At 35.3% G+C, this 15,793-nt stretch overlaps 1 protein-coding gene across 1 annotated transcript in view; it reads right to left on the bottom strand.

Moving 5' to 3' along the window:
* SPTLC2 (serine palmitoyltransferase long chain base subunit 2) overlaps positions 1-15,793 on the bottom strand; it is a 153,174-nt gene that overhangs the window by 136,104 nt on the left and 1,277 nt on the right. The window lies entirely within an intron of this gene.

The following is a 15,793-nucleotide window of genomic DNA, read 5'->3' as shown; positions in this document are numbered from 1 at the left end:
ACATATAACAAAGGCATAGGCTGAAACAATCTGTTGTAGTTCAAAAAAGCCTCAGACACTTCTTAGCTCTGTGACCCTTCCAAGAGAGAAGGTAAGGATTTTAAAAAATGAAATAAAATACAAATAAATAGGTAAGATGCAGACATCACCGTCCTTAAATATCACTAGGTATGAATAGCTCCATGCTGGACTTTAAAAAAAAAATAGGTTCAGTACAGAATAAAATGTACCTAGGCATTAATCACTTTATATTCTGCTAGCTCTCCTGGACAAAAGGAAGCTTAAACTGGTCCCACCCAATCAAGGAAGCAAATATAAACAATCTTTGAATTCCAGTGTGGATCCTTTCAGGGACCAGTGAGCTCAGGTCATATACATTCTTATAGGAACCAAAATCCAAAGTCCATCAAAAAACAAACCTAAACCTCCAAGTTTGTCCCAGATTTTAGAAGTGAGCCACAGTCAGCCCATTCAGCACACAAACCATGAGGCTTAAATCTGCAAAGAAAATAAGTCTAGGGTGCAGCTGAGTGGCTCAGTGGATTGAGCTGTTTAGAGACTGGAGGTCCTAGGTTCAAATCTGGCCTCAGACACTTCCTAGATATGTGATCCTGGGCAACTCACTTAATCTCCATTGCCTAGCTCTTACCATTCTTTGGCCTTAGAACCAATACACAGTATTGATTCTAAAACAGAAGGGGAGGAAGGGAGGGAGGGAAGGAGAGAGAAAAGTCTAGCATAATCTAGAGTTGTTTTTTCCCTTTCATTCCTAAAGAATAGTCGATTTCTAAACTCAGGCTATTTATAAATAAATAGTTAACACTTATACATGACCCCATTTGATTCTCATAATTACCCCAAGAAGGCAAACATTAGAAGTATTAATTTAATACAATAGCTTCACAATTAATCTCCATCCCTGATGTGGTGATCTAATGTGGCAGACTTGAAAAAAAATAATGGATAAATTCATCCATAAAATAATTGAAGGTGAAATGGCACCCAAGGAAAAGAGGCATAAAATAAGCCAAATATTCTTTCAAGAGCTGAAAAATGCTTATGCAAAATCACAGAAAATATAAACACCAAAAATTACCAAAAGGCCACATGTAACTGAAAAGGATAAAAGATTAATGGAATGTTACTGCAAATGGAAATGGACTTTAGGGAAAATAGGTTTATTAGGTTCACTAATGCCACTCATTTTAATTTAAGTAATTCAAAACTAAGCTTAACAGATAAAATGATGTCTCAAACATTATATTTATTGCTAGTATTGTACAATCTCCTTTTCAGTGAGAATACTATGTGTTTTCATCATCTAGTTTTTATCCTTTTAGTCAAATCCTTAAAAGGTTTAACTTTGTTACATTTGAGTCTTTGACAAATACCATGGTTTATAAAACACCAAGAAAACAAATTTTTAAAACATTTTCACCAGGGAAAGTATTACTTTAAACTACTAAGAAAAATAAGCCTGAACTTCAAGTTTCCCCATTTTTTTTCCACTGTGAAGGAAAAATCCCTCAGAAATTTAGCATAAATAGCTTGCTATCTGTTCTTAATGTAATTCATTAGTAATTCTCCTTTGTCATTTAGAAATGAAAGAATGTTAACATCTCACATGCAAAGAGGAATGTTTTCATATGTGCTGTTGTATACGGTTAACATAATAAACTTAGAAAGCAAGTCCGATGCTTCTCATTTCCCCTGAAAATCATTCATTTCCTTTCTCTTCTACTTTATAATGCAGTTAACCATCTGGTATAAGGTAGGTAGTATTTCTATTGAGAATTCTTTCCTCGTTTATGAATTGTTAGAACCAGTCTCTCCTGGTTCCCTTCCTCTTTCAGATTGCTTTGTCAGCCTCCTTACTGGATCCTCATCCAGAAGATCATTTCTATGCTGACTATTCTCAAAACTACCTATTCTTCCCTGAAGAGGTGGCCAATCTCTTCATTTTTCTATTAGCTGCGGTTGTGACTGGGATCATCTCTGCCCCCCATTCACCAGGTACTGTCTTTGGCTGTCTCTTCCTTCTTTTCAGCTTCTTCTTGCATATAGCCTTTCTCCATTAGACTATAAGCTCCTAAGGAGCTTTTCTTACTTGTATCCCTGGTACATAGCAGGAAACTAATTAATGTTATTGACTCTCATTTCCAACTGCTTTTTAGACATGTCAAACTGGATGTCCAGTAGACTTCTTAAACTCAATATGTCCAAAATAGAATTCATTACCTTTCTCCCTACCAATCCTCCTGCTGCCACCCCAACATACACAATTCCCCTTTCATTGTAGAAGACAACATCCTCTTTAATCCCTCAAGCTCCCAACCGAGGAGCATCCTGGATTCCTGTCTCTCATCCCCTCCCCCTATACCCAACTTGTTGCCAAAGTCTGTCCATTTTACTACCACCACTACAGTGCAAGCCTTTTTCACTTCTTGCCTAGACTATTGTAATAGCCCTCTGGTGGGTTAACCTGCCTCAAATCTCTTCCCACACCATTTAGCTTTTAGTGATTTAGCTACAAGTGACTTTCCTAAAGCATAGGTCTAGAGCATGACCCTGATCCACCCCTACTCAATAAACTACAGTGGCTCCCTATTGCCTTAATAATCAAATTTAAAAATGCTGACATTCAAAGACTTTCACATCCTAGCCCCTCCCTCCTATCTTTCCACTCTCCTTACACCTTACTCCTTGACACATACTCTTTGATACTGTGACACTGGGCAATTCTCTGAACAAGGAATTCTATCTTTCTGTCATCCCTCTTCCATACCACCTACAGACCTCCCTGGCTTCCATTAAGTTCAAAATAAAATCCCATCTTTTACTGGGAGGCTTCCCCAGTCCCTTAGGATTCTAGGGCTCTTCCTCTTCCTTTTAAACTTGTATTTCATTTGTTTGTACATATTTTAGTCTTACCTCATAAGATTGCAAATTCCTTTGGACTACCCTTTTGGTATATATACTCTTTTTGTATCCCCAACATTTATTAGCATATATGCTTAAGAGCCTGAAAATAGAAAAGGATATTTTTTTTAAACCCTTACCTTCTGTCTTGGAGTCAATACTGTGTATTGGTTCCAAGGCAGAAGGGTGGTAAGGGCTAGGCAATGGAGGTCAAGTGACTTGCCCAGGGTCACACAGCCAGGAAATATCTGAGGTCAAATTTGAACCCAGGACCTCCCATCTCTAGGCCTGGCTCTCAATCCACTGAGTCACCCAGCTGCTCACAAACAGGACATTTTTAAAAGGTACTTTTGTAGGTATTGGGAAAAGAGAAACACAAAATTGTAGAACCCTACAGGCCTTAGAGAATCCTTCTGTTTTACTAATAAAGTAATGAGGTTTCTTACCCAAGGTCACATAAAATTGGAAGGGGAACCAGCTTATACTTCTAGTCTAGTGGCCTATAATGAAATAGTTTTTTCTCCTTTCTAGTCTACCAGAAAGGTACTGGATTTATTTTGTAATGTGCTGAGACATCTGAATTTGGGATTGCTATTTCTCAAAAATTCTTCTCCCCTTCATTTTGGTTAATGCTTCTTAAAGTTAACTTGATAAAAGCAATTTTCAAGATGAATACTTCTCAGTGCCTATTGTTCCTCCCCAATCTTTCTGAGGTGGAGGAGGGGGACTCTGGTTGTGAAAGTATATATAATGTAAGACTTTTTTCAATATTTTCATTAATTTTGTTAAACTTTCTGTTTTTTTCCCTTTTTATTATTTATTTTTAAAATAAAGACTAGCTTTCCACAGTATAAGTGTAGACACACAAAAACTATCAATTCTTTTAAAAGCCAATTGCTTTGGTAAGTAGGGATTTATTTAAATTAATTTACTATATCACATTAACATGTTATAGGACTTCATTAACTACTGAATAGTCTCAGTTAAAGAACCATAATTTTATATAGCTAATGATGCAAGATAAGTTTACTTTAATCTAAAAGTGTTTCACTGTAGACCTGAGTCACCAGAATTTGATAAGGCTGTCAATAGGAACTAACTGGATTCCCAAATAGAAAAGAGTATCTGGCCTGGAATCAGGAAGACATCAAAACCCAACCTCAGTCCTGGGTTGAAATCTGGCCTCAGATACTTCCCAGCTGTGTGACCTGGGCAAGTCACTTAATCTCCATTGCCTAGCCCTTACCACTCTTCTGCCTTGGAACCAATACACAGTATTCATATTAAAACAGAAGGTAAGGGTTTAAAAGTAAAATCCAACCTCAGATTTAAAGTCAACTTCAAATGCTTATTAGCTGTGTGACCCTGGGCAAATCACTTAATCCTGCCTCAGTTCCTCATTTGTAAAATAAACTAGAGAAGTAAATAGCAAACCACTCCACTATCTTTACCAAGAAAACCCTAAGTGGGGTCACAAAGAATCAGATATGATTGAACAACAGCAATCCCTAAAAATTCTTTAGCAAAAACCAAAAAGTATAAGAATTCCTCTAAATTGTCATGTATTTTTTTAAGTTCACTAGACTTCACAATGAATGCTTCACATTACTAAGCATTATTGCATTAGTAAGAGAAATATTCAGCTTTCTCAAATTTCCTGATGCTCTTCAAGATACTTTGGTGGAAAATGTGTTGAAAATAACAAAGATGAAGAACCTGGTAATTCTTTGTCCTCTATTATAACAAAGAAGAAAGGTTTAATTTAAAGTCACAAATTAACTAAGACAGGCATGCATGCCTCTCTGGAATGCAAAAAAAAAAAAGCAAAAAAAAAACCAATACTGGTTCTAAACACCCCCCTGCAAAAAAAAAATTCTTCCTTCCAATATTACTTCTATTACAAATTTAATCCCACAAATTTTGGTCAGAGGACCACAAAGTTTCCATTGCACCAAAGAATATTCTAAATGGATACCTTTGTAGATATTTGCAATAAAAGAACTACTCTCCCAAAATAGCTGAAAACTTTGCATGTAAATATTTAAGTACCTTCCAGTTACCCTCTAAAAGAGGGTTTCTTGATTAGGGAGAGGATTTAATGCTAAAAGGAGATTTAGAGATTATTTAATCCAAGTCCCTCATTTTCCATATGAGGAAACCATGACCCCAAGAAATGATTTCACAAAGATCACTCTGATAAAGTAGCAGATGAGGGAATTCAATTTCTATTCCTACTCCAAATCCAGTGCTTTTCCATTATACCACACAGCCACTCTATGACCTATTATTTTGGAATCCTTCAGGCCTGGCTTATAAACACTAGCATTTTATTGCTTTTAAAACAAACACTATTTTAAGGAAAAACTCCTTAGGTGTTCCCAAGATCTGGTCCCACAAGTTGTAAATAGTTACAATACCAGAACTTCTGCAGTTCTAGGAGGACCTTTTCCTTTTCCTCCTAGATTACTACTGCACTATTAAGCATCCCAAGCTTCCCTCAAGTTCCAGTTAAAAGCTTTACCTTGTTCAGGAAGCCAAATTGACAAAGGGGTCTGTATGTGTTTGTTTCCCTTTCTCTGTCTCTTTCTTTCCTTTTTTCTTACCCTTACCTTCTGTCATAGAATGCATCCAGACTATTGGTTCAGAGGCAGAACAGTGGTAAGCGATTAAGTGACTTGCCCCAGGATCACCTAGCTAAGAAGTGTCTGGGACCACATCTGAATCCAAGACCCAGATCTGGCTAGGTATCCACTGAGTCACCTACCTACCCCCTGATCCCCTTTATTTCTAAGGCATCCTCTGTTAATTATCTCAAATTTACTCTGCATAGTTTATTCCTATATTGTCTTTCCCATCAGATTATGAGCTTCTTGAGAGCAGGAACTTTTGGGTTTGTTTTTTTTTTGCCTTTCTTTGTATCCCCAGTGCTTAGAACAAGAGCCTAACATGTGATAGAACCTTAATAAATGTTTATTAAGTGACTGACATGCTCTTATTGGAATTTTTCATTCCATTTGAAAACAAAAGTTAATAATGACTATTAAATAAGAAATTCATAATTATTCATTCTACAGCTGGCTATTTTAAGTAGCAGAAAATTCAGAGTCCTCTCTTGATACTTTACTTATCTTATAATTTAATTATTTTAGTTAGGGTTTAATTTCTTAAAATACCTTCATTTCTTCCAGTGAAGCATTTAATTTATCCTCTTAACTAGAAGGCCTTTTATAATCCCATCAGTATAACCATCCCAAAGAGAGAGGTTTGGATTAATAGTAGGTTTAGAAACTCCTTGCCTTCCATTCTTGTTTTTGTTTTTAAGGTTTGCCGATATTTTAAATTTAACATTAAAGATATTTATAGAAGACTTCCACTTCATAAGAGGTATTTTGTAATAGTAAAACAACTGAGTAAAACTAATAATAGTTATCTCATCTGAAAGTACCTATGACTTTTCACATCTATAGCAACTCCCAACTATTTTTTAAAAAGTTAACAAAAATCTATTTTTTTCCTTGCAAATCTTCACTCACTGGGGATGGGGGAAGAAAAGAAAAACAAAATTTGTATTTGGTTTATCTCTGTGATGTTGGCTATACAGAGAAATCCCAATGTGGAAACTCCAGGAAGTCTTCTGTAATTCTGAACATCTAACTGTCAGAACCAAGAGGTTAGGTGATTTGTCAATAATCATATAGCTAGTAAAATGCATGCCAGATCAAACACTTGAACTCAGGTCCTCTTCTGTCAAGGGCAATCTTTTATAATTCACTATGAAGAATAAGGGCAAAAAACATGTCCAAATCTTAAAAACTATTCTACAACAAAATGGAAGGTCTTAAAAAAAAAACCCACCATAGGGGACAGTTTCAAAAGAAGTGACTTTTGTTTCACCAGGGATATTTATTGATTCAACTGTTAAATTCACAGGTATGCATCTATCAATTCCAGTAAAATTAGAATTCATAAAATATGTATCAAACCACTTAAAATTACCAATTTGGTCTTTTGCAAGAATAAATATAACTCAGGTAACCTTTCTTCTTGCCTTCTCATATTTTCCCCACTTCAGAAGTCTGATATACCTGATATTTTAAAAAATGTTTTCTTGATGCATTTTGTCATTACACTAGTCGATTTTTGGGGAGGGAAAATTCCCCTCAATTAAGCTGACTTTTGTGGCAAAGGAAAAATATTTAATGCTGTGACTGCATTTGGCAATGTACATAGCATTTTAAAGTAATACATATCTCCACCAACCACATTCTGTGAGAGAGGAAATATATTTTATTCTGTTCTCAGGTTTTCTTTTCTTTTCTTTTTAAACCTGTCTTAGTAAAAACTCTAAGGCATTAGGAGCAAAGGCTAGGCAAATGGGGTTAAATGACTTCTCTAAGGTCACAACTAGAAAGTATCTAGTCTAAATTTTAACCCAGATCCTCCAAACTCGACTTGGTACTCTACTGTGCTAACTAGCTGCCTCTCTCTCTCTCACACACATTTTTTTACTTTAATTAATTTGACTTCTTTTTAATGATATTCTTATTTTCATTGTTATAATTATACACATTGCTTCTTTGGGTTCTTATTTCACTCCTATCAATTCATATAAATCTTGGCATTATTTCGCTGAATAAGTAATTTCTTACTGCACATTCCATTACATGTATGTACCATAGTTTTTTGGCCATTCTCTAATTGAGAAGCACCTACTTTGTTTACAGTTCTTTGCAACCAGAAAGAAAGTTGTTATGCATATTTTGGCATAACTTTATTTTGGTCTTTAATTCTCTTGGGATCCCTTGGTCAAAAGTTATGGACACCAAAGCAACAAAATCACATGATTATCTCAATAGATATAGAAAAAGCCTCTGACAAAATACAACACTCATTCCTATTGAAAACACCAGAAAATATAGGAATAGAAAGGCCTTTCCTAAAAATAATAAACAGTACATATTTAAAACCATCAGCAAACATCATCTGCAATGGGAATAAATTAGAAGTCTTCCCAGTAAGATCAGGAATGAAGTAGAGTTGTCCATTATCACCTCTGTTATTTAACATTGTACTAGAAACACTAGCAGTAGCAATTAGAGAAGAAAAATAAATTGAAGGCATTAAAATTGGCAATGAGGAGACCAAGCTGTCACTCTTTGCGGATGATATGATGGTGCACTTAAAGAATCCTAGAGAATCAACAAAAAAGCTACAAAAAAGCTAGTGGAAATAATCAACAACTTTGGCAAAGTTGCAGGATACAAAATAAACCCACATAAGTCATCAGCATTTCTATATATCTCCAACACATCTCAACAGCAAGATTTAGAAAGAAAAATTCCATTTAAAATCACCCTAGACAATATAAAAAACTTGGGAATCTGCCGAGACAAACACAGGAACTATATGGACACAACTACAAAACACTCTCCACACAATTAAAACTAGATCTAAACAATTGGAAAAACATTAATTGCTCATGGGTAGGATAAGCTAACATAATAAAAATGACAATTCTACCCAAATTAATCTACTTATTCAATGCCATATCTATCAAACTACCCAGAAAATTTTTTACTGAATTAGAAAAAATTATATATTATAAAATTATAACAAAGGTCATTTGGAAGAACAGAAGATCAAGAATATCAGGGGAGATAATGAAAAAAAATGTGAAGGAAGGTGGCCTGCCAGATCTTAAATTGTACTATAAAGCAGTGGTCATCAAAACAATATGGTACTGGCTAAGAGACAGAAGGGAGGATCAGTGGAATTGACTTGGGGGTAAATGACCTCAGCAAGATAGTCTATGATAAGCCCAAAGATCCCAGCTTTGAGGACAAAACCCCACTATTTGACAAAAACTGCTGGGAAAATTGGAAAACGATATGGGAGAGATTAGGTTTAGATAAACATCTCACACCTTACACCAAGATAAATTCAGAATGGGTGAATGACTTAAATATAAAGAAGGAAACTATAAGTAAATTAGGTGAACATAGAATAGTATACCTATAAGATCTATGGAAAAGGAAAGATTTTAAGACCGAGCAAGAGATAGAGATTATTACAATTCACAGCTTTACTAGTATATTATCTCTATCTTACTACAATCCCTCTGACACTGATGATTTTTTAAAAATTGAAATTCTAAATATAATACTTATAAAATATGGTTATAGAAAAAGTTGAAAAATATTTTCTCAAAACCTAAAGACTGAGCATTTTTAGAGGGTCAACTATCAAATTTGAGTACGGAAGAACCAGTACCTTGGATGATAAAATTAGAAATCAAAATGACTTTGGTAAAATGGAGAAATTACCAAAAAAAAGGTAAATGTAGAAAACCCACAGAGTAGTGTATTTAGAGAAGGAAAAAATGTTTGTAAACAAGACAAATGAGAATTGAATACCTTTAATTTGGCAGGAGACAAAGTTCAGAATGGACACATGACTCCGGTACTAAACCAACTCCAGTAGCTACCTACCCATTGCCTCTAGGATCAGACATAAACTCCTCTAGTTAGCTTTTTTCAAAGTCCTACACAATTTGGACCTAACTTATCTTCCTCCTTTTATTAGATACCACTCTTCTGTACTCTGTGATTCAGTCTGAGAACCAGTCTTCTTTTTGTTCCAAGACATTTTATCTCTTGCTTCCATGCCTTTGCAGTAGATACTCCCCCCCCCATGCCTGGAATGCAGGCCATATTTACCTTATCTCTACCCCCTCTTTTCCTTTAAGATTTGGTTGAGGTAGCATCTTCTGCATTAAAAAAAAAAAGAGTAATCTTACCTGTCAAATGCTGGTATACTCCTTTTAGAATTATATTGTATGACTTAAATATAAAGAGGGAAATTATAAGTAAATTAGGTGAACATAGAATAGTACATCTGTCAGATTTATGGAAAAGGAAAGAATTTAAGATCAAGCAAGAGATAATGTTACAAAATGTAAAATGAATAATTTTGGTTACATTAAAATAAAAAGCTTTTGTACAAATAAAACCAATGCAAACAAAATTAGAAGGAAAACAACAAATTGGGAACAAATCTTTGTAACAAAAACCTCTGCAAAGGTCTAATTTCTCAAACGTATACTGAGTTGTCAATAGTACAAAAAAATCAAGCCATTCCCCAATTGATAAATGGGCAAGGGACATGAATAGGCAATTTTCAGATAAAGAAATCAAAACTATCAATAAACACATGAAAAAGTGTCCTAAATCTCTCAAGATCAGAGAAATGAAAATCAAAACAACTCTGAGGTGCCACCTCATACCTAGCAAATTGGCCAATATGATGGTAAAGGAAAATAATAAAGGAGGGGTTGTGGCAAAAGTGGGACACTAATACACTGCTAGTGGAGTTGTGAATTGGTCCAATCATTCTGGAGGGCAATTTGGAACTATGTCCAAAGGGCTTTAAAAGACTGCCTGCCCTTTGATCCAGCCATACCACTGTTGGGTTTGTACCCCAAAGAAACAATAGGAAAAAATACTCTTCCAAAAATATTCATAGCTATGCTCTTTGTAGTGGCAAAAAATTGGGAAATGAAGAGGTGTCCCTCAATTGGGGAATGGCTGAACAGACTGTGGTATCTGATTGTGATAGAATATTATTGTGCTGAAAGGAAAGATGAACTGAAGGAATTCCATGTAAACTGGAAAGACCTCCAGGAATTGATGCACAGTGAAAGGAGAACTAGAACATTGTACACAGAGACTGATACACTGTGGCACAATCAAATGTAATGAACTTCTCTACTAGCAGCAATGCAATGACCCAGGACAATCCTAAGGAATTTATGAGAAAGAAAGCTTGATACATCTAGAGTTAGAACCGTGGTAGCAGAAATGCAGAAGAAAAACATATGATTGATCACGTGGTTTGATAGGCATGATTAGGGATGTTGACTTTCAATGATCACCCTAGTGCAAATATTAATAATATTGAAATAGGTTTTGAACAATGATACATGTATAACCCAGTGGAATTACTCATCAGCTCTGGGAGTGGGGAGGCAAGAGGGAAAAGGAAAGAACATGAATTGTGTAACCATGGAAAAAATATTCTAAATTAATTAATAAAAAAGGAATTGTACTAAATAAATAAAATAAATAAAAAATAGATGGATGAATGAATAAAAAGCCATATTGTAGGAGCAGCTGGATGGTTCAGTGTATTGAAAGCCAGGCCTAGAGATGGGAGGTCCCAGGTTCAACTCTGGTCTCAGACACTTCCTAGCTGACCCTGGGCAAGTCACTTAACCCTCACTGCCTAGCTCTTACCACTCTTCTGCCTTGGAACCAATACACAGTATTGATTCTAAGACTGAAGGTAAAGGTTTAAATAAAAACCTATATTGTACAAGACAGCTAGGTGGCTCAGTGTTCCTGGGTTCAAATATGACTTCAGACACTTCCTAGCCATGTGGCCCTGGGCACTTAACCCCAAATGCCTAGCCCTTACCACTATTTTGCCTGGAAACTGATAATATAGATTTGAAGACAGAAAATGTAGGTTTAAAAAAACTACATTGTATTTATCTGCTTTATATATTTATTAAGAACTGAAAAAGAACATGTAAAGAAGGGTGAAAGTAGGATTATTTAGACTATAGAAAACATTTTTGAAGTAGTCTTCATTTGTTGTTCAGTCATATCGGATTCTTCATGATCTTATTCAGTTTTCTTGACAAAGATACCGGAGTGGTTTGCCATTTCCTTCGCCAATTCATTTTACAGATGAGGAAAATGAGGCAAACAAAAAAGTGATTTGCCTAGGCTCACACAGCTAGTTAAGTGTCTGAACCTAGATTTGATACCAGGAAGATAAGGCTTCCTGAATCAAGCAACTTTATGCACTGTGCCACCTAGATGCCTCTAATCTTCATATTCCTGACAAGTTATTATATGTCAGTAGTTCCATGGAACTGAACAATGAACCATGAGAACTAGGTTCTAATTCCAACTATGTCACTGACTCACTAGGTAACAATGGCTAAGTCACATTATAATAAAATTTTAGAGCTAAAAAGTATGTAAGAGGTTGAATTGAATACTCTTATTTTATAGATGAGGAAACTGAGTCCTATTCCCCTCTAGAAGTGACCTACCTAAGGTCACAGAGCAGTTTAAAATAGTTCAAACCAATATCTTCTAACTCTAAAATCAAGATACTTTCCACTATTCCATGAAGTCTTTGTTTTCACTGTCTCATATATAAAATGGGGAAAAGAATATCTACTTACACAGCATTTCTAAATGGAAATTTGAATTTGTTTTACTATATGTGCATGTGAATATTTTTAAAAAGCTTCTAAATATTAATATTTTCCAACCTTAGTGCAATCCCAATACCCTGTTTACTTTGCAATACTCTTATTCCCTAGAAATTCTTTTAAATTTGAAGTTAATTTTGTTTTGAGATTTGTGCAGATCAAACACATACTGGTTATCACAAAAATAAAGACTAAGACCAATAATGGAGGTTATTAACTAGTCACACTACCTCATTCTAAGGATAGAACAAGTGATCAACCATCTAGCTCCTTCATTAAACTATATTCTTGATAGCAATATATTATTGGGGAATATGATTCAATTTCCTACCCTGGAGACGGAATCATAGTATTTAGAGTTTAAAGAGATACTAAAGATCATTTTCCAATCCTGTCATTTTATAGAGAAAAAAACTGAGGCTCAAAGAAATTAAATGATTTCCCCAAAGATACCCAAATCTTTGAATTCTAATACAGTATCCTTTCCCCTCCATCATATACTTGGGGGAGGTGGGGAGGATGGATGGACCTCAATGTTACTAGAACGATTTAAGTAATATCCTGCAAAAAGGCAGAAATATTAAATGTAAAAATCCTTTAAGATGATTTCTATGATTCTTTGAAAGCCCCTGATAATAGCTCAAACTTTTCACTACTATAAATGATCACTCTATAAATTACCACCAAGACCCACTCTCCCATTCAGCTGTACATGGGAGGGTGGAGCACTGAGAAATCAATGCTTTTATTGTTTGATTTCTGTGTTTCTTAGTGATATTCATAAGCATTCAGAGGCACCATTACACAATAATGATTGTTTCCCTCAAAATGCTTTCCTATGCAAAGACACAATCTGAATCCTTACAAGCAGTCTAGAGTTTTCACCCTTTAAGTGCAGTTCTTATCCCTTTACAAGTTCAATTTACATCCTTGATTCAGCACCTATATTTTCAGGAATGATTTTTTTCAGTTTTCAAGGAAAAGGGGGGAAGGAGGAAAGGGGAGAGAAACAGTATAGGAAAGAGGGGAGGGGGGGGGAGAGGAAGACAAAGAAAGAGAAAGAAACACAAAAAATATTCTAGTACTATAGTACATCATACAGTCTAGGAGCCCAAACTAAGTTCAATGAAGGCTTCAAGACACCTTTTGCCAAGGTTCTAAGTACAATCTAAGAGCATCTGGCAGGTACTTATCCTACCTGACCACATTTTGCCACAGTGAAAGGTAAAGAAACCCTAGTGATCATTATACTTCCTAAAGGTCTGAGCTAACTAAAAGTGAAAAGACAATAAAAAAGTTCCTGGGCAAATAAGTCCAGCTACACAGAATGAATTCAGTGCTATTCACTCCAGACCTCTGGGCCTCAGCTTCCTCACCTAAAAAATAAAAAGACTGGATACATTACATTTTGTTCTTCTGGCTTTAATCATCATGCTCCTAGGATGTGGGTTTTGAAGTTAGTGCTCTGCTTTTGGAGTGCTCTGCAGGTTAGAAAACATGATTCTCAAAACAAACTTACAGGGTAGCTCCTAGTAAACATATACACACTTAGAGGAGGAAACTATTAAGAACTACAAGTTAATTTTGTCCATTTAACAAGAGGTGAAAACTTGACTTGATAAGGAAAGTATTTTATAGGCTTCAGGGGAAAAAAAGTTCATTTTTTGTCTTAGTAACAACTCTTTAAACAGAAAGGAAAGGGCTAGGCAATCAGAGTTAAGTGATTTGCTCAGGGTCACAATAGCTAGGAAGGGAACAAGACCAGATTTGAACCCCAATCCCTTTGACTCCAGGCCTGGAACTCTATTGAGTCACCAAGCTGCCCCTCGCATTATAGCTTAGCTTTAAAAACCATGTTATGGTGTTTTAGTGTACTTCTTAGCTAAGTTTATGTATAGTCATGTGCCATACATTTTCAAATTTATCTTTTATTATATGACATAACACTTTCCCCAAGAAGAAGAAAACATTGGATCACTATGCATCCGTTTTATTCTTTTTTGTCAATGAGATTTGTTCCCTTTCTTAACTTGCTTAAGAAAACAAAAAATCATGAAGAAAACTTTGTGTCCTTACAAAACTAACAATAATATCTGATTCTCTGGTAAAAAATAGAGAAAGCAAATGAAACAATTTTCCTTCAACTAAGTATACTGAATAAAAGTTTTGAAAATAAAGTTCACCACTAATAGCTCTCCTTCATTCTGATAAACAATTTCAAGTAAGAATGTGCTGCAATCTTAAAAGTTCCATAGAGCATTTTGCTTTCTTCTTTTAAACCCACAAAAGATATTATGACTTTTTCCCTCCTTGGGCCATAAGCATGACTGGGTCACAACCATTTAAGTTTGACACTTGTTGCAAAACTGTATTTTATATACTAAATCTTATTCTTGTAACTTGATATTCTTTACAAGTTGAAAACTTCTAAATACATTTCACAATTGCAAATGCAAATTTACAAATTGTGGGGTGTCTGAGACCCTGGTTTTACAAAAGCAAAAACAATTTTTATTTTTTAGAGAAGGGAAGGAAGCACTTAAATAGAAATCATTCCAAGCATGAGAACACAGGCCTGTGTTGAAAATGATCTTCCTCTTGATGCCTTTCTTTCCCCCTTAGAAGGGTCATGACCCACTGGAAAAGAAACACTGTTTTCATTCATTCATCTGCAACATATTTTCCTAGATACAACTTCAACAGAAAAACATGTTAAATGTCAATTACAAATGTCAGCTACATTTTAGCTCAGAAGAAACTTGCTAGATACATTTTCATATCATTATATAAGTGAAAACTTCTTTCATTATTGCTAACAACCTAATTTACTCACGTACAATTAAAAGAAAACTGGAAAAAAAGATGGTTTGGTATGCTAATGTCTGCTTATACAACTTAGTAAATTGCAAAATACTTTGCTCACAATAACACAAATATTATCTCCATTTAGCAAAAGAAGAAATAGGCAGAAGTTAACATTAATTTGCCAAAGATCACATTGATGGTAAGTGTAGCAGGGATTTGAACCTGGATCCCCTTGACTCCAAGGTGGGCTCCATCTACCTCAGGACACCACTATTTGCTGTATAGTTCAATTTATTTTGTAAAATCTATTCATTCTGTTTAGTGAATTCAACAGCATTTCCACCGTTACCAAACAATGCTTGATACTCCATTTGTTGAAACATAAATATTTTTGTTCCCTGCTAAACAGTAATGGATCTGGGACAGAGCCACTTTCTCAATCCTCTTCTCCCAGGACTACAGCTACCCATCCTACTGAAAGCAGCAATTGTCACAGCTACTGAAGGAAATCTTGAAGTTAAGACTATCATTTATTAAGCACCTGCTCTGGGACAGACACAGACAGATACAGAAACACACACATACACACACACACACACAAATAGAGAGACAGACAGACACACACACACACACACACACACACACACACACGAAAAACAATCCCTGAAGGATTTTTTGTAGCAATTGTAAATTCTCACAACTATCCCACAAAGTCCTAATATTTGAGGGGTACCTGATACAAAAGTCACTGTTTTGAATTTGAAACTTTCCAGTGGTGAGCGAAAG

Source organism: Monodelphis domestica, chromosome 1 (genome assembly GCF_027887165.1).
Source record: "Monodelphis domestica isolate mMonDom1 chromosome 1, mMonDom1.pri, whole genome shotgun sequence".
NCBI lineage: Eukaryota > Metazoa > Chordata > Mammalia > Didelphimorphia > Didelphidae > Monodelphis > Monodelphis domestica.
The sequence above is the reverse complement of the archived record's forward strand: the minus strand, read 5'-3'. Positions and strand labels throughout refer to the sequence as shown.